We start from the raw sequence: 12,348 nt of genomic DNA, 5'->3' as shown, positions 1-12,348 counted from the left end.
CTTTCTTCTACATGGTCCAGTTCTTAGCTATTTGCCAACCTATTCATTTCCTGACTTGGCTCTTTAATTAGGCTTGGCCATATTCTCATCTAAGCCGTTAGCTTGTGGCTTCACACATAGTGAATGCAAATTACATTACAAGAAGATGTCACAAATATAACCCGTAGACACCATGTCATTCATGGTATGGAAAAAGAGCCATCTCTGTCAACAAACAGAAAATACAGACCTCTTCAGTGGAAAAGAACAGAGAAGGAATGAGGTTGCTATCTTTGGAAATGAATACTCCAGGAATGATCTTGGGTCAGGAGAGCCCATGTTAGGAATGTCATGTGATGTTATTGCAGCTACCCTAAGAAAAATTCTGACCAACAGGAAAGTTTGTTATTGGGGGACTTTCAGGTAGAACTGCATTTGGATGTTGATTTTAAAGTCTTGTCAAAACACAGTAACATTTCATACCAAGAGTAGAAGTTTAAAATGCTATATATTAATCCTAAATTCCAATTAGGACTCAAAGTTTGACTAGTTCTCAAACCACATTTAGTGTCTTTTCTCCCCAATTCACTTGCTTAGATTAGCAGTGTGCAAGTATGTCCCCCCTCCTCCCAGAGTGAAAGTAGCAGGAGGGCAAAATGTCATTACTCATCTTTCAACACCAGTCATTATTCAGCACTTGAAACAAGGTTTTATATATTTTATGTAGATATAGATGTAGATATTGAATATATATGTGTATATATGTATATATATATACATATAGGTTTCTGCCTTGCTCCTAAGATACATTTGTTATCCCTTCAATTAATGATAACTACAGTTTTGTAAAAGCAGTCAATAAAAATACTTTATATATTTTACAAAAAGTATCTAACTTGATCATTACCATAACATTTAGAGAAATGCAAATTTGAATAGATATAATTTTCTACCTACCACGTTCAGGCAATTATAATACTCACTGTTGGTCAATGTTTATGAACACAGATATTGCACACTTTGTTGATGTTCATGAAAAATGACACAACCTCTTAAAAAGGCAATTTGGTCATTACCTCTCAAAATTTTAAATGTGTATATTTTTAGCCTAAGAAATCCAATTCCAGGAATATATCCTACAGAAGTACTCACACAGTGTACAAAGAAATATATACATGAACGTTAATTTTTGCATTGATTGTGTTTGTAAAAAACTTAATATAACCTACATTTTTGGCTAAACAAATTTTGGTAAATCCATACAGTAATATATCATATACCCGTTAAAAATGAGACAGAGCTACAAGTACTGATGTAGAAAGGTATCAAAGGTATATTATCAAATAAAATAGTTCTCAGCAATATGTTCCATATATCCCATTTTTGTAATACAGAAATATTTTTAAAATATACACCAAACTATTAGGAGGGATTGAGTATATTTAAGAGAGGAGAACTTTAGAGGACTTTCAGTTTCTAAATTGTTTACTTTCTGTATTGTTTGAATGTTTCACAATGGAATAAAACATTGTGTTTTATCACAACAGTAGTAAAGGTACAATTACATGCTTATCTGTTAAAAATGAGTGAAACTTTCAGCACATATCTACCTATTATTAACTGAAGGACTGAGGTAAAGAAAACAATTGTTCTAGATCAGGCATCATCAACAAAACAAATAAGAAAACTAGAACTTGGGAATTCTTGACTTTCTAAGAGATCTGGTAGTGTAGTGGGCTTGAAACTCAGGAATTCAAATGGCTTGTCACTAGACCTCAGTCTCTATTCCCCTAAACATTCCTAACCCTACTTGATAAGAATTTAAGCTAAACAGGGACCAACCAATGCTTATAGAGCCCTCAAAAAGAGTTCTAGGACCAATATAATTATTTTGGGATTCTCTTCTCCTCCTACTAATTTATATCCCACAGTCTCTAAGGCAAATGTTAGGTGTCGTTTACTAATTAGACTCCTTAGTTCTCCCTCAAGAAATTCCTACTGATTTAGCATGTGATTGCAGGAAGCAAGTACAAATTGTAGGTTGAGAATCAAAAATTTGAATTTTCCATCTTATACATCTCTATTCCAGGGAACTTTTTCCCCAGACTCTTTGAGATCACCATATAGTAAAAAGCTTGGGCAGTATATTAGGGTGGGTTCAGGAGACTTGACCTCCCTCCAACTATGGCTCAAATGACCTGAGGGGTCACAGCAAAAAGTGCTATCCACTGAAGTTGGGGAAGAGTGGGGATGGGGTTGTGCAGAAATAGAGGGACTCAGGGACTGACTGGAAAGTACAGGTGGTTTTTCCAAAGTGGCCGAATGCCCAGAGCTGGAACCAGAATACAATACACAGGCAAGGAGAAAGTCCAGGAAAGCAGGGCTTAGGATAAGTTTAAGGGGGTGCAAGGCACCCAACCTGAAAGCTGAATCAGAGGGTCTGAAGCAAAGAACATCAAGAGTAGCTATCTCTCTGTCTCTTTCAGTGGAGAAGATGAGAGGTGAGGTGAGGAATAAGGGAAATGTACAGCATGGCTTATGTGAGCTGAGGCTGCAAATGGACACCCCGACCCTATGTCCTCAAGTTGCAGGTGGGCCAAATCTGAAGACAAAGGCAAAACAGAGAATTACTGAGTGAGGGTCATGAGAAGCAGAGGGGCAGATAGGAAAATTAGTGATAATGCCCCGAAGTTGGAAGAAGCTCCTGATATAGATGAGAAGAATCAGAGTGCATGTTGAAAAGAGCCAGGGACAATGAGAGCTGAACATGTGATGACTGGTTTTCTCTTGGTTCTTCTAATCTCTCTGACCCTCTCTAGCTCAGTCTCTTTTGTGGCTTTTCATCATTACCCCAAACTCTAAATTTTGGAATGTCCCAGGGTTTAGTCTTAGGACCTTATGTCCTCTTAATTTATATCCCCTCCCTTGGTGATCCTATTCAGCCTATCCTATGGCTCTAAGTACTACCCATATTGACAACTCCCCATTTTCTCCAAACTATGAACTTCTGTAAGTTTCTGGAAACTTGAGGACCTCTCCAAACTTATGTCCAACTCCCTATTCAGTCTCTCCACTTGGATGTCCAATGGGCATCTCAAACATAAAATGCCTAAACTGGACTTCATCTTTGAAATGTGAACAAAGAAAAATGTGATTGATAACTGTCCTTTTATTTGTAGCTATAATGTCTATATTGCTCTACTGGACCCAGTTAAAAGAAATTCTTCTTTCTAATTACTTAAAACCATTTAAATAACTCAAATTTAAAATGAATGTTTCAAGTTTATTCACATACATGTTCATTTATACATTCCCTTAGCAAGAGTCGACAAATAACCAGAGTCAGTAATTCAGAGATATAAGACATAGATAGACCCTATCCTCAAAGAACCCAGCATCTACTAGGGGAAACAGACACATACTAAATGTGGTGAGGCCAATAAGAGAAAGGCCACAGAAATAATTCTCCCTCTACCGCCATTATTAATTACACACTATGTAACAGCATTTTCTCTCATAAGACTCCACTCTTGGCAATATCGGCTTTAATCCTAGAAGTTGGAAGAGGTGTAGGCAGAGTCACAGCTGTGCTAATATCCAACAACCTCATAAACTTTGTATGTGTTAGGTACCGTGCAAGTATTTTATAAGCATCATCTCATTTAATCTTTACAACAAACCTATGAGGAAGTTACTACCATCATAACTACCATTTTATGGATTAGAAAATGGAAGTTTAGGGAGTTCCCTGATGGCCTAGTGGTTAGGATTCTGGGCTTTCACTGCCATTGCCCAGGTTCAATCCCTGGTCAGGGAACTGAGATACCACAAGTCACACGGCGTGGCCAAAGAAAAGAAAATAGAGGTTTAAAGTGTTTCAGTACTTGCCTAAGGCACCTCAAGCAATAGGGTGTGCAAATTCATGTCCTTAACCATTATTTTAAACTGCCCTCTCACAACGGTGGTCCTGCTTTAATTAATAAAAATGGGGATACATTTTTTTGAATATTTGTACTAAAATAAGAGAATAAACGTATGAATAATCGAAATAGTGAATATCCATTACACTTTAGTAATAATCCCCAATTACTAAACATAACTGGATAAAAAGGACTATAGCATAGGAAGTTGTGAAATGGTGGTTCAGTTTTTCAAAGCTCATAAGAGACACAGCAAGGATTGATCATTTCAAGTTTCCCACTGATTGCCTTTGGAGACATGTTCTGAGTTCTAAAGCACATTCTGTGTGAGCTAAGAATGGAAAAATCATCAGACTTGCAAAGGCTAAAAGAATAGAAGCCAAAGTCTATAGGAATACAGTCTTCCAAATTTATTATCTGTTATGCATTGATTTATCACATGTGGCGGGAATTTAAAACAGATGTGCGTTTTGTGGAGGAGACTATCCCATGACAGGGGAGAGGAATGTGACCTCAACTTGAAAGTAAAGAATCAGAACTCGTACATGGTTCAGAAGTTTCCTTTTATGCTAGTCATATAATGAAATAAAAGTTCTCCAATCATCTTTTCAAATTAACTGGGACTTCATTTCTTAATCTGGAACTTGTTGAAACTTCTGGCTTTTGAAATGCAGTTACTTTCATTGAAATGCAATTATATTTGAAAAATATTTCAAAGATCTAAGATTTTCTGAGTAACTTTTACTTAATCTAAAGCAAAATATCCTCAGAAAATACAGCTTTGATATGTAAATATTAACATTTACACATCCCTATTTTCTCTGTTCTCATCTGTAATTTCAGACATCACATTTCAATAGCTAGAATTCAATAATACATCTTTGTCTGACATCTGCTTTTTTTTTAACTGAAGCTATAAAGAAGTCTATTCTTTTCAGATCACATTTAAGTACCGAAAGTAATTTCATTTTAAAAATTATACCTAAGGAAAAAAAAGATTCTTTTCTACATTAGCCTAACATATCTACCTACAGTTATATAAACTTTCTATTTTTCAATACTTCGAAATTATTCATAAAGATTTCTCATAATAAGTGTTTTAGTTTGGAAACAGTCTTGAGACAAAAAATGCACAATATAGAATAACTTTGTAGTCATTCATCTAGTTTTGAGGGAAAATTATCTTAAAAATCATTAGTTAGGCAAAAATGCTTTTCTCAGAATTACCTGTGATTTAGCTTTCAGTTTATTTTTACTATCCATTTATATGATCAGATAAAATTTTAAAAATAATTCATCAATTTAGACAGTTTCTATCACAGGAGAAAAACTCAAAACAACTGATCATACTGTGGAGACATCCACATGTGCACACATACATGTATATTGAACACCAAAGAGAGTTAATTTGCTCAAAGCTAGAGTGATCATTGACAGTCTAAGAAAAGCAGAGAAGGAAGGTCCCTCTCCCTGTAAGAAGTATTTGAAGGAAACTAGACACATGCCTGGAAGAAGCTGCCTGAATTTCTCATTGCATGTCTATAAACTGCCAAAACGATTTGTTCATTTGTTTAATTTTCCTCAGACATGTATTGAGCACTCATTGTGTTCTGGACATTCTTCTAGGCATGAGGGGGAAAGAAAATGAAAAAGATGTATAAATGATATGTCTTGCTTAACAAGCTTAAGGTTTCTTAAGGAGGTAAAAGTGACATGCAGTGAAATGCAATACCTCGTAAGTGTACAACTGGGTGAGCTTTAACAAATGTAACCATGTAACCAACACCCCAATCAAGATATAAGACACTTTCATCACCCCTAGAAAGTTCCTTTATGTCCTCCTTCAGTCAATCTCCCTTCCCAAATAGGCAATCATGTTCTGATTTCTATCACCATGGATTAGTTTGTCTGCTCTTGAAGTCACATAAATGGAATTATACAATACATATTCTTTTGTGTCTGATTCTTTTACTCTGTCCAATGTTTTAGAGGTTCATCCATATTGTTGTATTAGTAGTTCATTCCATTTTATTACTGAGTAATATTCCTGTGTGTAAATATACAACATTTTTTCAAAAATCCATAATCTTGTTGATGGACATTTGTGTTTGTTTCCAGTTTTTGGAATAAAGCTGCTATTAATATTCTTGGTCAAGTTTTTGTGAATTTATATTTTCCTTCTCTTGGATAAACACCTAGGATTGGAACTGCTGGGTCATTAAGTGGGTGTATAATTTTATAAGCTCCCAAACAGTTGTCCAAAAAAGCTGTACCATTTTATACTCCCATGAGCAGTGTATGAGAGTTCCACTTGTACCACACACTTGCCAACAACTGATGTTGCCAATCTTTAATTTTAGCCATTTTAGTGGGTGTGAAGTAGAATTTCAATGTAGTTTGAATTAATATTTCCCCAATGACTAATGATGTTAAGTATCTTTTCATGAGCTTATTGACCACTTGTATGTCTACTTCTGTAAAATGTCTGTTCAAGTCTTGCCTATTTTTAATTGAGTTTTTAAATCCTTTTATTTGTAGGAGTCCTTTATAATGGTCTAATGACATAAGTTCTTTATCAGGTATATGTATAAGATTATTCTCTCTCAGTTTTTTAATAGACTTTATTTTTAGAACAGTTTTAGATTAACAGCAAAACTGAGCAGAAGGTGTAGAGAATTCCCATACACCTCATGCCCCTACACCTCCTCCCTCACTATCAACATTCTGCACCCAAAGTCCATGGTTTACATCAGGATTTTCTCTTGATGTTGTACATTCATTGGATTTGGACATACATCCACCATTATAGTATCATAAAGAGTAGTTTCATACAGAGTAGTTTTAATGCCCTAAAATTCCTGTATACTCTGCCTATTCATCTCTCTCTTCCCTGAACCCCTGACAACCACTGATCTATCTACTGTCTTTGTAGTTTTGCCTCTTCCAGAATAGTTGGAATCATACAGTATGTAGCCTTTTCAGTTTGGCTTCTTTCACTTAGAAATATGCATTTAAGATTCCTCCATGTCTTTTCATGGCTTGATAGCTCATATTAATATTTCACTGTCTGGATATACCAGTTTATTTATCCATTCACCTACTGCAAGATATCTTGCTTGCTTCCAAGTTTTGGCAATTATTAATAAAGCTGCTATAAACATCCATATACAGGTTTTTGTGTGGACATAACTTTTCAACTCATTTGGGTGAACACCAAGGAGCACAACTGTTGGATCATATGATAAGAGTATGTTTAGTTTCGTAAGAAACTGCCAAACTCTCTTCCAAAATGGCTGCATCATTTCGCATTCCCACCAACAGTGAGAGTTCCTGTTGCTCCACATCCTCACCAGCATTCGGTTGTTAGTATTTTGTATTTGGGCCATTCTAATAGGTATATAGTGGTATCTCATTGTTGTTTTAATTTGTAATTGCTTAATGACACATACTATTGATCATCTTTTTCATATGCTTATTTGCCATCTGTATATCTTCTTCAATGCGTTGTCTGTTTAGGTTTTTGCCCATTATTTAATTAGATTGTTCTAATTAAAGAATTTGGTATATACACACATTGTGAATAGATTAACACTATCAAGCTAATTAACGTATCTGTCACTGCACATAGTTTCTATTTTTTGTGTGTGTGGTAAGAATACTTAAAATCAACTGTCTTAAAAATATGGACTGCTTCTAGAATTTGCATGTCATCCTTGTGCAAAAGCCATGCTAGTCTTCTCTGTATCATTCCAATTTTAGTATACAAGCCGCTGAAATGAGTACTCAAGATTTATTTTTTCCATACATTTTTTCCAGTTGTTCCAACACCATTTGTTTAAAAGGCTTTCCTATCCCATTGAATTGACTTGGCACCTTTGTATTGATAAATATTCAATTAACCGTATATGTGTGGGTCTATTTTTTATTTCACTATTCTGCTTTACACACACACACACACACACACACACACACACACACACACACACACTTTATTTTATTTTATGACTGTGTTGTATAATCCAGGCTGGATTCATTATTATATTTTTATTATAATTTACATATTATATTTATTATAATTATATTCATTTTAAAATTCTATTTTAAAAAACTAAAACAAAAACATTTTCATGGCTTCCTAAAAGTGTTGTGGGCTCTAGGCACTGTACACTGTGATTAAGGATAATTGGCTCTGGTAGGGATAAAGCTAGCTTCTACACCCGTAGCCATGTCAGAGACTAGGCACAGGGGCCTATGAAATTTCTCTGTGAGCGCAGGCTGGGCTTGTAGCCCCCGAGAGCAGCAATTATCTAGTAACCTGTGATAGGTTACTTTTAATACAGTATTTTCATTTTGTTATCCCTGACCCTTCAGTAAAGTCTTTTAAATATTATGATCCTGACTTAGTTGGTCTATGGGGAATTAAGGAAAATATCTTTATCGGTCAGCGTTCTTGGTTGTAAGCAACAGAAGCTGACTTTAGCTGACTGAGTGGGAAAGGATTTTTATTAAAAGGTTTGAAGTAGTTCACAGAATGGTTGGAATATTTGGAACATTAAACTCAAGACTAAGCTTTTAGGAAGAATGCCCAAAACCACATTCCATGAGCAGGTCTAAAGAGGAAAATGTTGCCACCACCAGGCACTAGAAGTTACAATTTACCCCATTGCAATTTTGTGCCAGGAAAGCAGTTGTACTCTTACTGCTATAGTCATTAGCCCCAATGTATTATTTGTGCCAAGAATTCAATCTTGCAGCCCCTGTACTGCTAGCACAGAGTGAGAGACTGAATGTTTCATTAATAATTATGTAAAAACACTTTGCCGCATATAAGACCAACCAAAATGTCTGAAAAGCAGAAAGTCAGGAGAAGAGGGAATTCTCAATTTCTCAAGAAGCCACAAATACCACGTAATATATATACTCAAGGAGCTCACAGTTTCTGAAGGAGAGAAACATATGCACAACTACTAGTAAAGCCACTCTCCTCTTTAATATAAATGAAATGCTGTGGGAGCAGAGAAGAGAAGACAATTTCAAACAAGGAGAATTTGAGTCTTATATCTTGAAGAATAAGCAGGATTTTGGTAAGCAGAGAATGAAACATTCCTGGATAAAGGGAACCAAGTGGGCAGATAAGCAGAGTTCAATTGCATGGTGTATTTGAGGAACTGTAAGTGGTCTACTGTGGGTGGTGGAGAGGCTGCGGTGAGGTGTGAGGCTGAAGAGGTTGATGACTATTATGTCATGTGAGCCTTACTTAAATATGAGCTCCGGAGTTCAAATTTTACTCTGGAAAGCCCATTGGAAGTTTTCGAAAACAGGACGTAATATGGTACTCAACTTCATCACTGTGCTTGACGTGGATTAATTATCCTAGGTTAGAGGAACAGTAAGAGACGCTGGGGAAGTGTTACAAGAGTTAGATGGACTTTGGACTAGCTTACTCCAAGGTTCTTTCTGACCATAAGACTTGATCATTGGAGAGAAAAAGACAATTGGCAGAGACAGCAAATACTGGCCAAAGTACTTCAGGAATAAGGTAATGAGAACCTGGACCTGGTGGTAATAGAGGGCGTGGAAAAGAATACACACATTTGAGAGACATATTTGAGAAAGAAAACCTGTGTTAGTGTCAGACTGAATGTGAGAAGTGAGAGAAAGGAGTCCAAAAATTCCACAGGGTGCTTGAGAACAGAATACTCAGAGTCAATGTTCAGGGAGAGCTACGGCCCTGAAGTCGGTGGATTTGCTTGGATGCTTCTGAAAAGAAAAACTCTTGAGCTCTATTGTATTAAAACAGTTTTGTTTTTTTAAACTAGTGGAGAAAGCTTTAGCCCACCAGGAAGCTTGTCCTTCCCCAACAGATGGAGTTACAAAGCTTGAACTTGGTCGGGGGCAACTCTGTTCCATAGCAACTAAACCTAGCAAGACACGTAGCCATGAATTAGAATGGGATCCGGAATGTAACCCTTAAGTCCTGGTGTTTTGCTTTGTTCCCTCTGAAGATTCTATTCTAGATATGTTAATTCTGTTCTATCATTCCTACTGCCCCCTTTGCCCTTACAATTCCCAATCCTCTCTTTTTATAAGGCTACCACTTTTCATGTCTTGCACCTGGGAGAATACTAGTACCCATAAGGGAAGGTCAGAGAGGGTGTTCATTTGTGAAAAGGATAAAGAATTTTATTTCAGATGAGTTGAGTGTGAACTAAAGGCAAGAAATCTAGGTGCAAATTTCCAGCAGTAGATAGAAAACACAGATCTGAGCTCAAAAAAGAAATTGGAAATAGACGTACAGATTGCAAAGTCCTGGTCAAAAGCTGAGAGTTAAAGTTACTGAAGATTCCAATGGAAAGTGGTTATAGAGAGAGCCAGAGGGCTCTGCTGTGAAACTTGGAGCTTGGTCACCTCTATGCAGTGTAGGGAGGAAAAAAGAGTGAAAGGATCCAAGAACAAAAGAGGCAGTGAAGACAGATGAGAGAAAATCCAGGAGACTGTAGCCTCATGAAAGCAAGGGAAACAGTTTCCAAAAAAAGAGGATCACAGTCCATATTAGTTAAAGTTTTTTAAGTTTAAGAGGTTTGCCAATAATGGGGAGGCCAAAAGAAAGACAAAAAAATAATATAGAATTCAATTAGGCAGAGAGGAGATTCTTACCAAGTCACAGTAACGTCTAAGGTTGTAAAATATGTTGCTTGTTTAAAAGGAAAAAAGGGTCTGTTTGAGGGCATATGCTCTGTCTGTTGGGATCTTCAGCAACTCTAACTCTCAGTTTCTGACTAGGACTTTCCAATCTGTATTTCTTTTTCTAACTTCCTTTCTGATTTCATTCTGTGTTTGATATCTATTTACTAGGTTGGAAGAAAGTGGGCAGGCAGGAGAATGACCATTACTGAAAGAAAGGGCTCAGGAAAGAGCCCTAACTTCATAGTCTCTGATAGACCTCAATCTATGGCATTTTTGTGCCCCAAATTTTAGGCCAAGTAGGATGGAAAATCTGCTACCTTTGGTTGGATAAGTGATTCTATAACCCTGGGAATATATAGAAAATTATGATATAGCTCAGAAGTATTGAATTCCCATTTTTGTAGTAGTTTAGGGCTATGTTTTATAATATTGTGATGATCCATATGTGTTTGTTGATTATTTAAATGTTTAGATAAATCATGCTGTTTATTCTGTCAGATATTTGAAGTATTTGAAGATTATATAAAATTGGAAAACATAGTTTAAAATATTTTAGGGGAATTTAACTTTTTAAAACATAATTATTTGAATATTAGCCTAATAACAAGTAAAAGTGACCTTTTATACTTTAAATTATTCAATTTATAAATAGAATATGTTGAACTTAAAAATGAGGTTTAACTCTTAAAAAACATAGGGTAAAATATTTATAACATTGGATTTGGCAATGATTTTGTACATAGGACACCAGAAGCACAGGCAACAAAAGAAAAAAATAGATAAACTAAACTTCATCAAAAATTTAAAACTTTTGTGCATCAAAGGACACTATCAAGAAAGTGAAAAGGAAAATCACCATGAGATACCACCTCACGCCTGTCAGAATGGCTATCATTAAAAAGAACACAAATAACAAATGTTGGCAAGGATGTGGAGAAAAGGGAACCCTCATACACTGTTAGTGGGAATGTAAATTGGTGCAGTCACTGTGGAAAACTATATGGAGATTTCTCAAAAAACTAAAAATAGAACTACCATATGACCCAGCAATTCCACTTCTGGGTATATATCTGAAAAAACCCAAAAAAATCCCACTAATTCGAAAGGATACATGCACCCCAATGTTCATGGCAGCATTATTTACAATTGCCAAGACATGGAAGCAATCTAAGTGTCCATCAACAGATAAATGGATAAAGAAGATGTGGTATATATATATACACAACAGAATACTACTCAGCCATAGAAAAGAATGAAATTTTGCCACTTGAAGCAACATGGATGGACTTGGAGGGCATTATGCTAAGTGAAATAAGTCAGACAGAGAAAGACAATTACTGCATTTTATCACTTATATGTGGAAACTAAAAAATACAAGAAACTAGTGAGTATAACAAAAAAGAAGCAGACTCATAGGTATAGAAAACAAACTAGTGGATATCAGTGGGGAGAGGAGGGGGGGCAACATAGGGGTAGGGGAATAAGAGGTACAAACTATTAGGGGTAAAATAAGCTACAAGGATATATTGTACAATACAGGGAATATAGCCAGTATTTTGTAATAACTATAAATGGAGTATAACCTTTAAAAATTGTGAATCACAAAAAAAAAAAAAATTGTGAATAACTATATTGTATACCTGTAGCATATAATATTGTACAGCAACTACAATCAAAAAAGAAAGTGAAAAGAATCTATAGAATTAGAGAAAATATTTGCAAATCATGTATCTGTTAAGAGATTAATATCTAGACTATGTAA

At 35.7% G+C, this 12,348-nt stretch overlaps 1 non-coding gene across 1 annotated transcript; it reads right to left on the bottom strand.

Annotated features, from left to right (window-relative positions):
* Window positions 1-7,575: 7,575 nt before the first annotated feature.
* Window positions 7,576-7,684, bottom strand: LOC136140518 (U6 spliceosomal RNA). Its single transcript, XR_010657626.1, has one exon. It is a non-coding gene; the product is annotated as a U6 spliceosomal RNA (small nuclear RNA).
* Between the last annotated feature and the right edge of the window lie 4,664 nt (window positions 7,685-12,348).

The sequence above is a fragment of the Phocoena phocoena genome, chromosome 1, assembly GCF_963924675.1.
Source record: "Phocoena phocoena chromosome 1, mPhoPho1.1, whole genome shotgun sequence".
Lineage (NCBI taxonomy): Eukaryota > Metazoa > Chordata > Mammalia > Artiodactyla > Phocoenidae > Phocoena > Phocoena phocoena.
This window is presented reverse-complemented; position numbering and strand designations above follow the sequence as displayed.